The sequence below is a fragment of the Triticum dicoccoides genome, chromosome 5B (assembly GCF_002162155.2).
Source record: "Triticum dicoccoides isolate Atlit2015 ecotype Zavitan chromosome 5B, WEW_v2.0, whole genome shotgun sequence".
Lineage (NCBI taxonomy): Eukaryota > Viridiplantae > Streptophyta > Magnoliopsida > Poales > Poaceae > Triticum > Triticum dicoccoides.
This window is the reverse complement of record NC_041389.1, coordinates 656,951,738-656,962,179: the sequence shown is the minus strand read 5'-3', so window position 1 is coordinate 656,962,179 and position 10,442 is coordinate 656,951,738.

Here is a 10,442-nt window from a genome sequence, read left to right as displayed (position 1 = left end):
GCCTGCCTGATGAGGCCGCTCCTCAGGAGGCCTTGCATCGTCCACCCCGCGAGGCTTGGCCCCTCGCGAGGGTCTTGAATGCTTGGTTGATGAAGACAGGCCGTGCTGGGCCGCTGGTGGAGCCATGCCACGGGCCGTAGGCAGGCAAGTCTGGGGACCCCCATATCCAGAACGCCAACAGATTGCTCTCCACTCGGAGTGTTTTTAACTTAGGCGAGTACGGGGTCGCAGCTAAGCCCCCGAGTGGGAGGATTGCTCTCCACTCGGAGTGTTTTCAACTTAGGCGTGTACGGGGTCGCAGCTAAGCCCCCGAGTGGGAGGATTTCTCTCCACTCGGAGTGTTTTTAACTTAGGCAAGTACGGGGTCGTAGCTGTCGGCGTTTTGGATATGGGGGTATCCAGCCCTGCCTGCCTGCGGCCCACCACGTGGCTCCATTGACGGCCTGGTACGACCCAACTTCAACATCAACAGCTCAAGACCCTCACGAGGGGCCAAGCCTCGCGAGGCGGACGACGCCAAGACCCCCGAGGGGATCGGCCTCCTTAGGATAGCTCCCGAGGGGCAGAGAGTTCTATGCAAGGTTTACCTCACGAGGCTCAGCTGACGTGAGCCATGACGACCAAGGCTAGGCGGGCGCCAGGCGGGTGCAGAGCACAGGTTTCCTCTTTGGTGCAAGGGAGGCAAACCACAGGTGCGGAGTCCCGAGGAATCATCCAAAGGTTTCCATTCTGGTGCAACAAGACCAAGACCGCTAGGACGGCAGTATGGAGGTCATCACCGAGCCCACCGCAGTGTCACGACCAGAAGCTTTTCGTAGAAGAAGATTACTTTTGTCAGGATAAGCTATACTGCTTGTCTCTATTCAAATCCGGCCGTTGTGGGATCCCTTCCCGCCAACATTTGGGAAGAGGACCAAGGCCACTATAAATAGGACTTAGCCACCACCATAATGGGAGAGAGTTCAGATCCCCTCAGCTCTTGCGAGCCCAAGAACACCTCAACTCTCGAGGCCAGTTCATCCACTGTACTAGTTCATACTCAGCCTTCCAAGGCAATCCACCAAAACGCTGGAGTATTGTATTACAGCACAAGGTGGACCGAACCAGGATAAACTGATGTGTCCCTTTGTCCCTTCGAGATCGACACGCTAGGCTTAGGAGAATCGCGAGTGGGGAGGCTAGGTAGGTTGAGATCTCCGCACACACCCCAGAGTTCGAACCTCTCAAGGGTTGCGGAACCCGTAATCCAACATTTGGCGCGACAAGTAGGGGTGCGTCGGATCCTCTCTTCCGTCGATCAATCCACCGCCACTCTGACACCTCCATGGACGACGCACGCCAAGCTCACGCCGAGCGCCAGGCCGCAGTCGTTGCTCGCGTCGCCCAGACGGCTCCGGCGGGCGATGGCTGCGCTCATCGTGCTCTGTCTCCGGTGGCCAATGCTGCCACGGGCCCTACCAGCCATGAGCAGCAAGCTTCTTCATTGCACCCGTCAGTGCACCGCGACGGGCACACCGCTACTCCGTCACTTACTCCAGTAGCTTTGTCCTCCCACGCGCGTCATGGCCCGGCGAACGCACAGGCCGCTCTGCTCATGGTGTGGGAGGTCCTTCACTACCGCCCGGTCGAAAACTTCTATGAGGAGTGGCTCGAGCGGATCGCTGAGCTTATTAACGCGGTCGGGGGCTCCATCACGCCTGCCCACTCCCTGCCTCAGCAGCCACCTGCAGCAGGCGGCATGGCTCACCGGGCTCCTCCACCACCTCCGGCCCAAGGTGCCATCGTCGAGCCAAGGCATGTGGCGCCGCGGCACGACCCGCCGTGCCCGGCGCCTGCTCGGGAGGATGTGAGCTGCCAGGTGGTGCAGCAACCGCAAGGAGAAGCGCGTGTCCTTCCAGCGCCCCCTCACTAGGCCCGCATACCGCCATAGGAGGTGGCGGTGCGCGTGCACCAGGACCAGGTTCCGCCCCCTCGACGGGCTCCAGTGGGCACAGCAGGGTGCCGTGCATTCACTCCAGAGCTCTGCAACATCGTCTGCCCAAGCAAGTTCAAGCCCGACCTGCCTCCATGCTACGACAGCACCGCCGACCCCGCCGAGTTCCTGCAGCTCTACAAGCTGAGCGTCGAGGTGGCCAGTGGCGACGAGAAGATCATGGCAAACTGGTTCCCAATGGGCCTCAAGGATGGCGCACGTTCTTGGCTCCTGAACCTGCCCGAAGGGTCGGTCTCTCCCTGGGAGGAGATGCGCAGCCGCTTCATCGCCAACTTCCAGGTCACTCGCGACCGTCCGCTGGCCGTGGGTGACCTGCGCGCATCAAGCAACTGCCTGGAGAGACTCTGCAGAAGTATATTCAGCGCTTCAACAACATTCTCCTCAAGTTCCCTAAAGTGTCGGACGAGGCCTTCATCTCAGCCTTCACTGATGGTGTCCACGACGTCAAGACGAAGGAGGAGCTCGCCATCCATGATGATCTCAGCACGGCCCTGGAAATGTTCAACATGGCGAACAAGTGCACCAGGGCTGAGGAGGGACGCCTCTCCCTCCTCGAGCTCCCCGACGCTGACCCAGAAGACAAGTAGGCCAAGGCCAAGGACGTGAAGCGCAAGGGGCCGGCAGTGCTTGCGGCCGAGCCGGAGACGAAGCGTGGCTGCAACCATCCCGAGTCATCCAAGAGAAACCGGCCATTCTGCGTCTTCCACAACATTCATAGCCACAACACCAACGACTGCCAGGAGCTTAGGGCACTCCGCGACGGGTGCCTCGGTCGACACCCCGAGCGCAATGATCGAGGCTATAGTTGTGGAGGTGGCCGAGGCGGAGGACAGTGGGACGGAGGAGACCACCGTCAGGAGTGGCGCGACCAGCCTCGAGAGGACCGCTGGCAGGGCCAACCTCGCGATGGCGCCTGGAGGGAGGAGCCTTGTGAGGAGCATCCTCAGGTCATTGCCGGTCTGCCTCCACTGCCTCCACCGCCAAGAAGGAACGAAGATTACCACCAGGATGAGGGGGCTAGGGGCTTCCAGGAGCCTCAAGCCATCGCTCGCATCTTGGGCGGCTCACAGGCCCTAGCTTCCCACCGCATCTTCAAGTAGTTCGCGCGCGAGGTGAATGCAGTGCTCCCCAACCCCGAAGCAACTTGCCCTCTCAGGTGGTCCAAGTGCGCCATTACCTTCAGCTCCTCAGACCAGCTCAAGTGTGCGGCCACTGCTGGCACGCTCCCCATGCTCTGCTCTTCGTCATCAGCAACGTGGTCGTCACCAAGACTCTCATCGATGGGGAGCGGAGCTCAATGTCCTATCTGTTCGGAGGTTCGATAGGCTCCAAGTGCCATACTACCAGCTTCACCCAACCAAGCCATTCTCAGGAGTAACTGACGGTTCTACACATCTGATAGGGCAGGTCCGCCTCCCTGTCACCTTCGGCGAGCGCAACAACTATTGCACCAAACTCATCGACATCGACGTCCCTGACATCCGTCTGCCTTACAACACCATCCTAGGGTACCCAGCCCTGGCCAAGTTCATGGCGGCAATGCACCATGGCTACAACATCCTCAAGATGCTGGGAAGCAGCGGCATCATCACAATCGCATGTTAGGAGAAGGACGCGGTGTGCTCCCTCGAGCGTGCTTTCCAGGCCGCCGCAGTTGAGAACCCTGAAGACGAGGGTGGTGCCCTCCCACCTGAGGTTGCCCCCAAGACGAAGAAGCTGCAGCTGGGTCATGGATCTCATGAGGAAGCTTCGCCTGAGCACGTCATGCTCAGCCTCGTGTCTCCGGACGCGGCGCCTTCACCTATCGCATAGGAAGGTGTGCTAGGCGCCCCTCTCAGTTGGGCTCGGGGGCTCTCCTCGGGAGGGCCTCAGACCTAGCCAGGGTCACAAGGGAGGCACTCGGGCACCATATGGAGGCGCTCTTCAGAGCACGCTTCCCAGGAGAAGGCATCAGGTGGGAGGCGTTCAGGAGTTCATCAGCAAGGCAACCGAGGAGGTTCAAGAGGCAAGGATTCTGCAAGGCGATCGTCACCTGCCACGAGGCGCGGCTCACTACCCTGGCGAGGGTAAGGAGTTCCGTGTCTGCATTGATATCCCTGGGCTCAACAGGGCCGTGTCTCGGCAGCTCTTCTAGTCGTCTCGTGTCGGCCGATGCGAGGGTCCACCCCACAGCTACGTCTGCATGCCTTTCGGCCTGCCTGGCACGGCTGTGGCATTCCAGCGCTACATGAGGGATGCCCTGGCAGCTCGCAAGGCCGAGAATCAGGCGACGCTGGCGGAGATGTAGGAGTACCTCCAGGAGCCTCCCGGGTCCTATGAGCCTCCCAAGGCTCAGGGCCAGGGCGGCTCGTGAGTAACGACTCCAGTAGCGCGCATTTTTTGGCTACCCCGACACCTCTTTATCGACGGTATCAGGTGATATCTCTCTAGTTCGTTCAGTTTGGGGGCGCCCCACTGGTAGCATCATCCCAGGCTGCATGGGCCCGTCCGTGCGGCATGTATCCCTTTCGCATCTATCAAAGCTAGTTTACCTTCCTTCGCAAGCTACCTTAAAATAATCAATTGCCTGACCGGTGCTTCGTCATCAAGAACGTCTCGCACCCTCGCGAGCCCTCCCGTGACCGCCTCATGATTAAGTACTGGCACGGCGTCTATGCTCGGGTCCGTCCCTGCAGCGTCGCTAAACCCAATAGGCAGATCTCTGGCTTGCGGGCCAGTCCTTGTGTACGTCACCTCCCATGGCCCTTGGTGCCCTGTTCTCGCATGAGCTAATCGCGGGTGGATAAGTGAGGGCGCGCGACCTGGTGCCCCTATGGCCACGGGAACTGTGCGCCGGCTGTTTTTCTTCAGGATCTTTGCATGAGAAGACTGGGCACGGCGTCTGTGCTCGGGTCTGTCCCTGCAGCATCGATAAACCTAGTGGCCGAGCTCTGTCTGGCGGGCCGGTCCCGTTCACATCACCTCCTAGGGTCGCTGGTGTCTGTCCTTCTCATACAATAGCCTCAGGACACTCATTCGGCGCAGGCTGCCTAACCATCTCACAAGACTGATACAAGTGTTCCCAATCAAGACCAGGCGCAACCCGCCTTGAGGTAGGGCCTTGTAAGTCCCGTGCTGGCTCACGGGTGCCCATATACACCTCCTCCAGCCCTGTCGTGCAAGCCACGTGTCAGGGCGGGGTTGTACACGCCCCGGGGGCTCTCCTTAGAGGGAGCCCCCTCCCACACACTAGTGGAAGCACCATGCTCCGCGCTGGCCGTCGACACTACCGAGGAGCGGCTATGCCCGTGCAAGAGCGGAAGCGCTATGCTCCGCGCTGGTGATAAACAACTGGGGGTAGCCTCGCGGCCGTGTTAACCTCAAGGAGCTTCCGGGCTCAGTTACCAGCCTCACTGCGCTGCTCTCCCTCGGGAGGGCAGCATGAGGGGGCTGGGCACAGGGGCTACGCCCAGGTCACGCCTGGCGTACCCCACCTTACCAGGCCCCACGAGCCTGGTCTTCGCGCGCCCCTCCCGAGCGAAAGCTCGGCAAGGAAAGGTATGATGGTCGGTTCGTACATCAAGGGGGACTCCTGAGCATCACGTCTCAGGAGCCTAACTGGCCATGTATCCCCTCACCCCTTGGTCTCATCGTGGTGATCCGGACGACCCAACGATGGCTGAGGCATGCACGAGGCCGGGCCCTGCCGACGCAGAACGCCAAGGCCGGACTTTCGCCCTTCCTTTTCAAGTCGTTCGTACGTCAAGGCGGGACTCCTGAGCATCAAGTCTCCAGAGCCTAACTGGCCACATAGCCCCTCACCCATTGGTCTCGTCTTGGTGATCCGGACGACCCAACGGCGGCTAAGGTATGCGTAGGGCCGGGCCCTGCCGACGCAGAACATCAAGGCTTGCCTTCACACTTTTTCCTAAGCTGTTCGCACATCAAGGAGGACTCCTGAGCATCGCGTCTCAGGAGCCTAATTGGTGACGTAGCCCCTCACGCCTTGGGCTCACCCTAGTGATTCGGACGACCAAACGGAGGCTGAGGTATGCGCGGGGTCGGGCTCTGCCAATGCAGAACAATAAAGCAAACCGAAAAAATCGAAGGATCATAATCTAATTATTACAAAACATATTGTTCCAAGCAAACAGCTTTAAAACGCCTCCCTGAGGCATGCTACATGATACAGGACGAATAGGAAGGAGCAGTGCCACCAAGCCACCTCTTCAGACCTGGGTGCCGCCATCACCCGCCAGCTGAGACTTGTCGCCGGGTGCGTTGCCCGTCCCCTTGGTCCCTATTAGAGGACCAACGACCAGGAACTTGCTCAGCATGGCGTCCACAGAGCTCTTCACGGCGGCAGCAGTAGTGCCCTCGGAGTCGGAGTCCATGGGAGTGAGGAAGGAGGAGAAGTCGAAGCCGGCGTCCCGGAGATAGAGATGGTTGAAAACGCATGTAAGGGCCAAAGAAGAAAGCAAGTGCACCTCACCTTCCACCGAAGAGCCAAACTCGTCGACAACATCCTCGAGCACTGCCAAGACCTCAGGGAGACGGGCGGCAGGGCTCCTCCTCGGGGTCGTCACTGTAGCCTTCTTCAAGGGATCGTCCCCGAAGAGCAACCACTGAGCCTTGTGGAACCTCGCCCCGAGGGAACCAAGGGCGCTACGCTCCATGGTGGTTGCCTTCCTGGCCTCGGCAAGGGCTGCCTGGGCCGCCTCCGCCTCCTCCTTCAGCTTCAACAGGTGGTTGCGCTCCGCCGCCTGCTCCAGGGCTGCCTTCTCTAGCTCAGCGTCGCGATCGGCAACAGCTGCCTCCTGGGCCTTTAGCTTCTCCTCACGCTCTTGGAGCTGGCTGGCCCGGGCGGCCTACTGATCCTGAAGGGCCTTCAGTTTAGCCTCCATGGTGCGACACCAATCCTCGGCTTCCGTGGCCTCCTTCCACGCCAGGTCACGCTCAGTGGCAACCACCCCCAGCACCTTCTGGGCTTCCTCTGCACAGCCCCAGGCCGCTCGGATGGATGCATCGGCCTGGAGCCATCCAGAAATTAGCCCCAGGCGTCCCAATGCCGCACGTCGGTCCGGGCCCTGAAGTTCACCCTGGAGGAGGTCCAGCACCGCCCTTGCCTCCTCCAGGGCCCCGGAGGTAGCAGGAGCGCCATGGCCTGGCTGCGCGTCGAGCATAAGAGAAGACATCCTCGGCGCCAGGACGGGAAGAGTCGCTGGAGCAGAAAGGACTGGGGGCTCCGGAGGCTGGGCGATCTCGGTAGCCACAACCAGGAGGGTGCTGGAGGGGTCAGCCCTGCTGAAGGCGCCAGCACCTCCTAAGGACAGGCCTCCATGTCCTGGGGAGACGACATCACCACCAAAGCTGCAGGGGCTGCAGCGCTCTCCTTCGCCGGACCTGCGGCACGCTCGACCACAGCAACTTCTGCGTCGTCCTTCTGCTTCTTCGACGACTGCTGCCTAATAACAGACAAACACACTAAGCATCGCATCAAGAATCAGCAACATGATCAAGGAGAAAACTTACTGGTCGGTGAAGACGTAGCTCCTCTTTAGGCTCAACAATGGGGGCCAAGCCGGGGCAGTCAGAGCCGCACTCTTGGGAGCAGGAGAACTCACGGTCAGCGCCACCCGGGACACAGCTGGCGACGGTGGAGCATTGCCCGGGGGATCAGCGCAGTCCTACCCTTCCTCGCGGCTGTCCGCTTGGGCTGCTTCGAGGAGGCCACCCCAGACCTCGTGGTGACCCCGGAGGGGCAAGCCAGCTCCATCACCGGAGGCGCATTGTCCTCATCATCGTCAGGAAAGTCGCGGAGGAGCTCCCTCTGCCTCGGGGCAGAGGATTTCTCCACAACCTCATCCTTTGTGGCTTCGGAGGATTGGTCGCTAGAGGAAAGATCCACCAAGGAGGTAGGCGGTGGGGGCGGCCCCGCCCGCACGAGCCCAAACTCGTCGAAGACCGGCATAGCAGCAGCAACCTCCTCCCTATCGACTTGGCAGTACAGCGGGAGCCAATCCTCTGGACGACCGCTTGGGTCTTTCCCAATCAATTAAAGCAACACCTTGCTCGGCTCCTCCTCGGGAAGGGCATCCTAGCGCAGGCGGATCTTGTCATCAGCGCCCCCAAGCTTCCACAGGGGGCGGGAGCGATCTTGGAGCGGCGCTAGGCGCTGTGTCAGGAACTCCTTGATGAACGGGGCCCCCGTCAACTTCTCGCTCTTCAGGTCCTCCTCCATCTTCCTCACCAATGGCTTCAGGGAAGGGTTGGTGATCTCAGAAAGCCATCCCTTCCCGGAGTAGGGGAACTCGGTCGGCAGCTCCAGCAAGTCCTGCGAGCACTTGGCATCCATCAGAACCCACCTCTTCAAGGCATCCTCCACCTTCTTCCCAACGCGGGAGAACGCATTACTGCCCCGGGCTGCAATGAAGCCGACGCACGTAGCGGGATGGTCGCCGCCCATGCAGAGGAAGAAGAAGTGACAGAGCATGGCGACGGAGGGCATCACCCCCACAAACACCTCGCAGTAGAAGGCGAAGATCGACAGGAGGAGGATGGAGTTGGGGAGAATATGGAGCGCATGGAGGCCATAATGGTGAAGAACGGCGTAGAAGAAGCGGAAGAATGGGGGCACCAGCCCCGAATAGACGCTGTGCAGAAAGAAAGGGTAGAAGGTACTTTTCGCGGGCTCCGGCACGGCGGTGGCGACCCGGAGCGCCATCTCCTTCCACTCGTTGTCTTCGCTCGCTGTCAGGAGGAGCGCGGTCTGGAGATTCTCCCCGGCCACGGAGGGCGCAAGCAGCACCGGCTCGTACCAGGCGGGGCCGGCAGCCGAGGCTAAAGCATTTGCCTTCTCAGCAGCAATGGAGAACAAGATTGGAGGAAAAGTCGGAAGATCTAGTGAGTTCTTTCGGCGTTGGGAGAAGGGGATCTGGAGCAAGTCGAAGAGAAGGCAATGAAAGCCTCGCGGCAGATGGCAGCCCTTTTGCTAGATGAAAACAGTTGCCGAGGCAGCATGGGGAAGCGGAGTCGCCCACGTCCCATCAATCTCCACATGTCATCAAGGCCACAGGCAGTTAGGTCCCGTGGCGCTCCACACTTGCCCTTTGGATTTGCTTGGAAGCCAAGTCCGAGCGCGCCTTGGGCCCGGGGGCTACTATCGATGTTCTGGATATGGGGGTATCCAGCCCTGTCTGCTTGCGGCCCACCACATGGCTCCATCGACGGCCTGGTACGACCCAACTTCAACATCAACAGCTCAAGACCCTCGCGAGGGGCCAAGCCTCGCGAGGTGGATGATGCCAAGACCCACGAGGGGATCGGCCTCCTCAGACTGGCTCCCGAGGGGCGGAGAGTTCTATGCAAGGTTTACCTCATGAGGCTCAGCTGACGTGAGCCATGACGACCAAGGCCAGGCGGGTGCCAGGCGGGCGCAAAGCGTAGGTTTCCTCTTTGGTGCAAGGGAGGCAAGACACAGGCACGGAGTCCCAAGGAATCAGCCAAAGGTTTCTATTCTGGTGTAACAAGACCAAGACCGCCAGGACGGCAGGACGGAGGTCATCACCGAGCCCACTGCAATGTCATGACCAGAAGCTTTTCGCAGGCGAAGACTACTTTTGTCAGGATAAGTTGTACTGCTTGTCCCCGTTCAAATCCGGCTGTTGTAGGATCCCTTCCCGCCAACATTTGGAAAGAGGACCAAGGCCACTATAAATAGGACTTAGCCACCACCATAATGGGAAAGAGTTCAGATCCCCTCAGCTCTCGCGAGCCCAACAACACCTCACCTCCCGAGGCCAGTTCATCCACTGTACTAGTTCATCCTCAGCCCTCCGAGGCAATCCACCAAAACGTTGGAGTAGGGTATTACACCGCAAGGTGGCCCGAACCAGGATCAACTGTCGTGTCCCTTTGTCCCTTCGAGCTCGACGCGCTAGGCTTAGGAGAATCGCGAGTGGGCAGGCTGGGTATGTTGAGATCTCCGCACGCACCCCATAGTTCGAACCTCTCAAGGGTTTGCAGAACCCATAATCCGACAACAACTAAGCCTCCGAGTGGGGCGATTGCTCTCCACTCGGAGTGTTTTTAACTTAGGCGAGTACGCGGTCGCAGCTAAGCCTCCGAATGGGAGGATTGCTCTCCACTCGGAGTGTTTTTAACTTAGGCGAGTACAGGGTCGCAACTAAGCCTCCGAGTGGGAGGATTGTTCTCCACTCGGAGTGTTTTTCACTTAGGCGAGTACGGGGTCGCAGCTAAGACTTCGAGTGGGAGTGTTTTTAACTTAGGCGAGTATGGGGTCGTGGCTAAGCCTCCGAGTGGGAGGATTGCTCTCCACTTGAAGTGTTTTTAACTTAGGCGAGTACGGGGTCGCAGCTAAGCCCCCGAGTGAGAGGATTGCTCTTCACTCAGAGCATTTTTGAAACTTAGGCGAGTACGGGATCAGAACTAAGCCCCTGAGTGAGAGGAT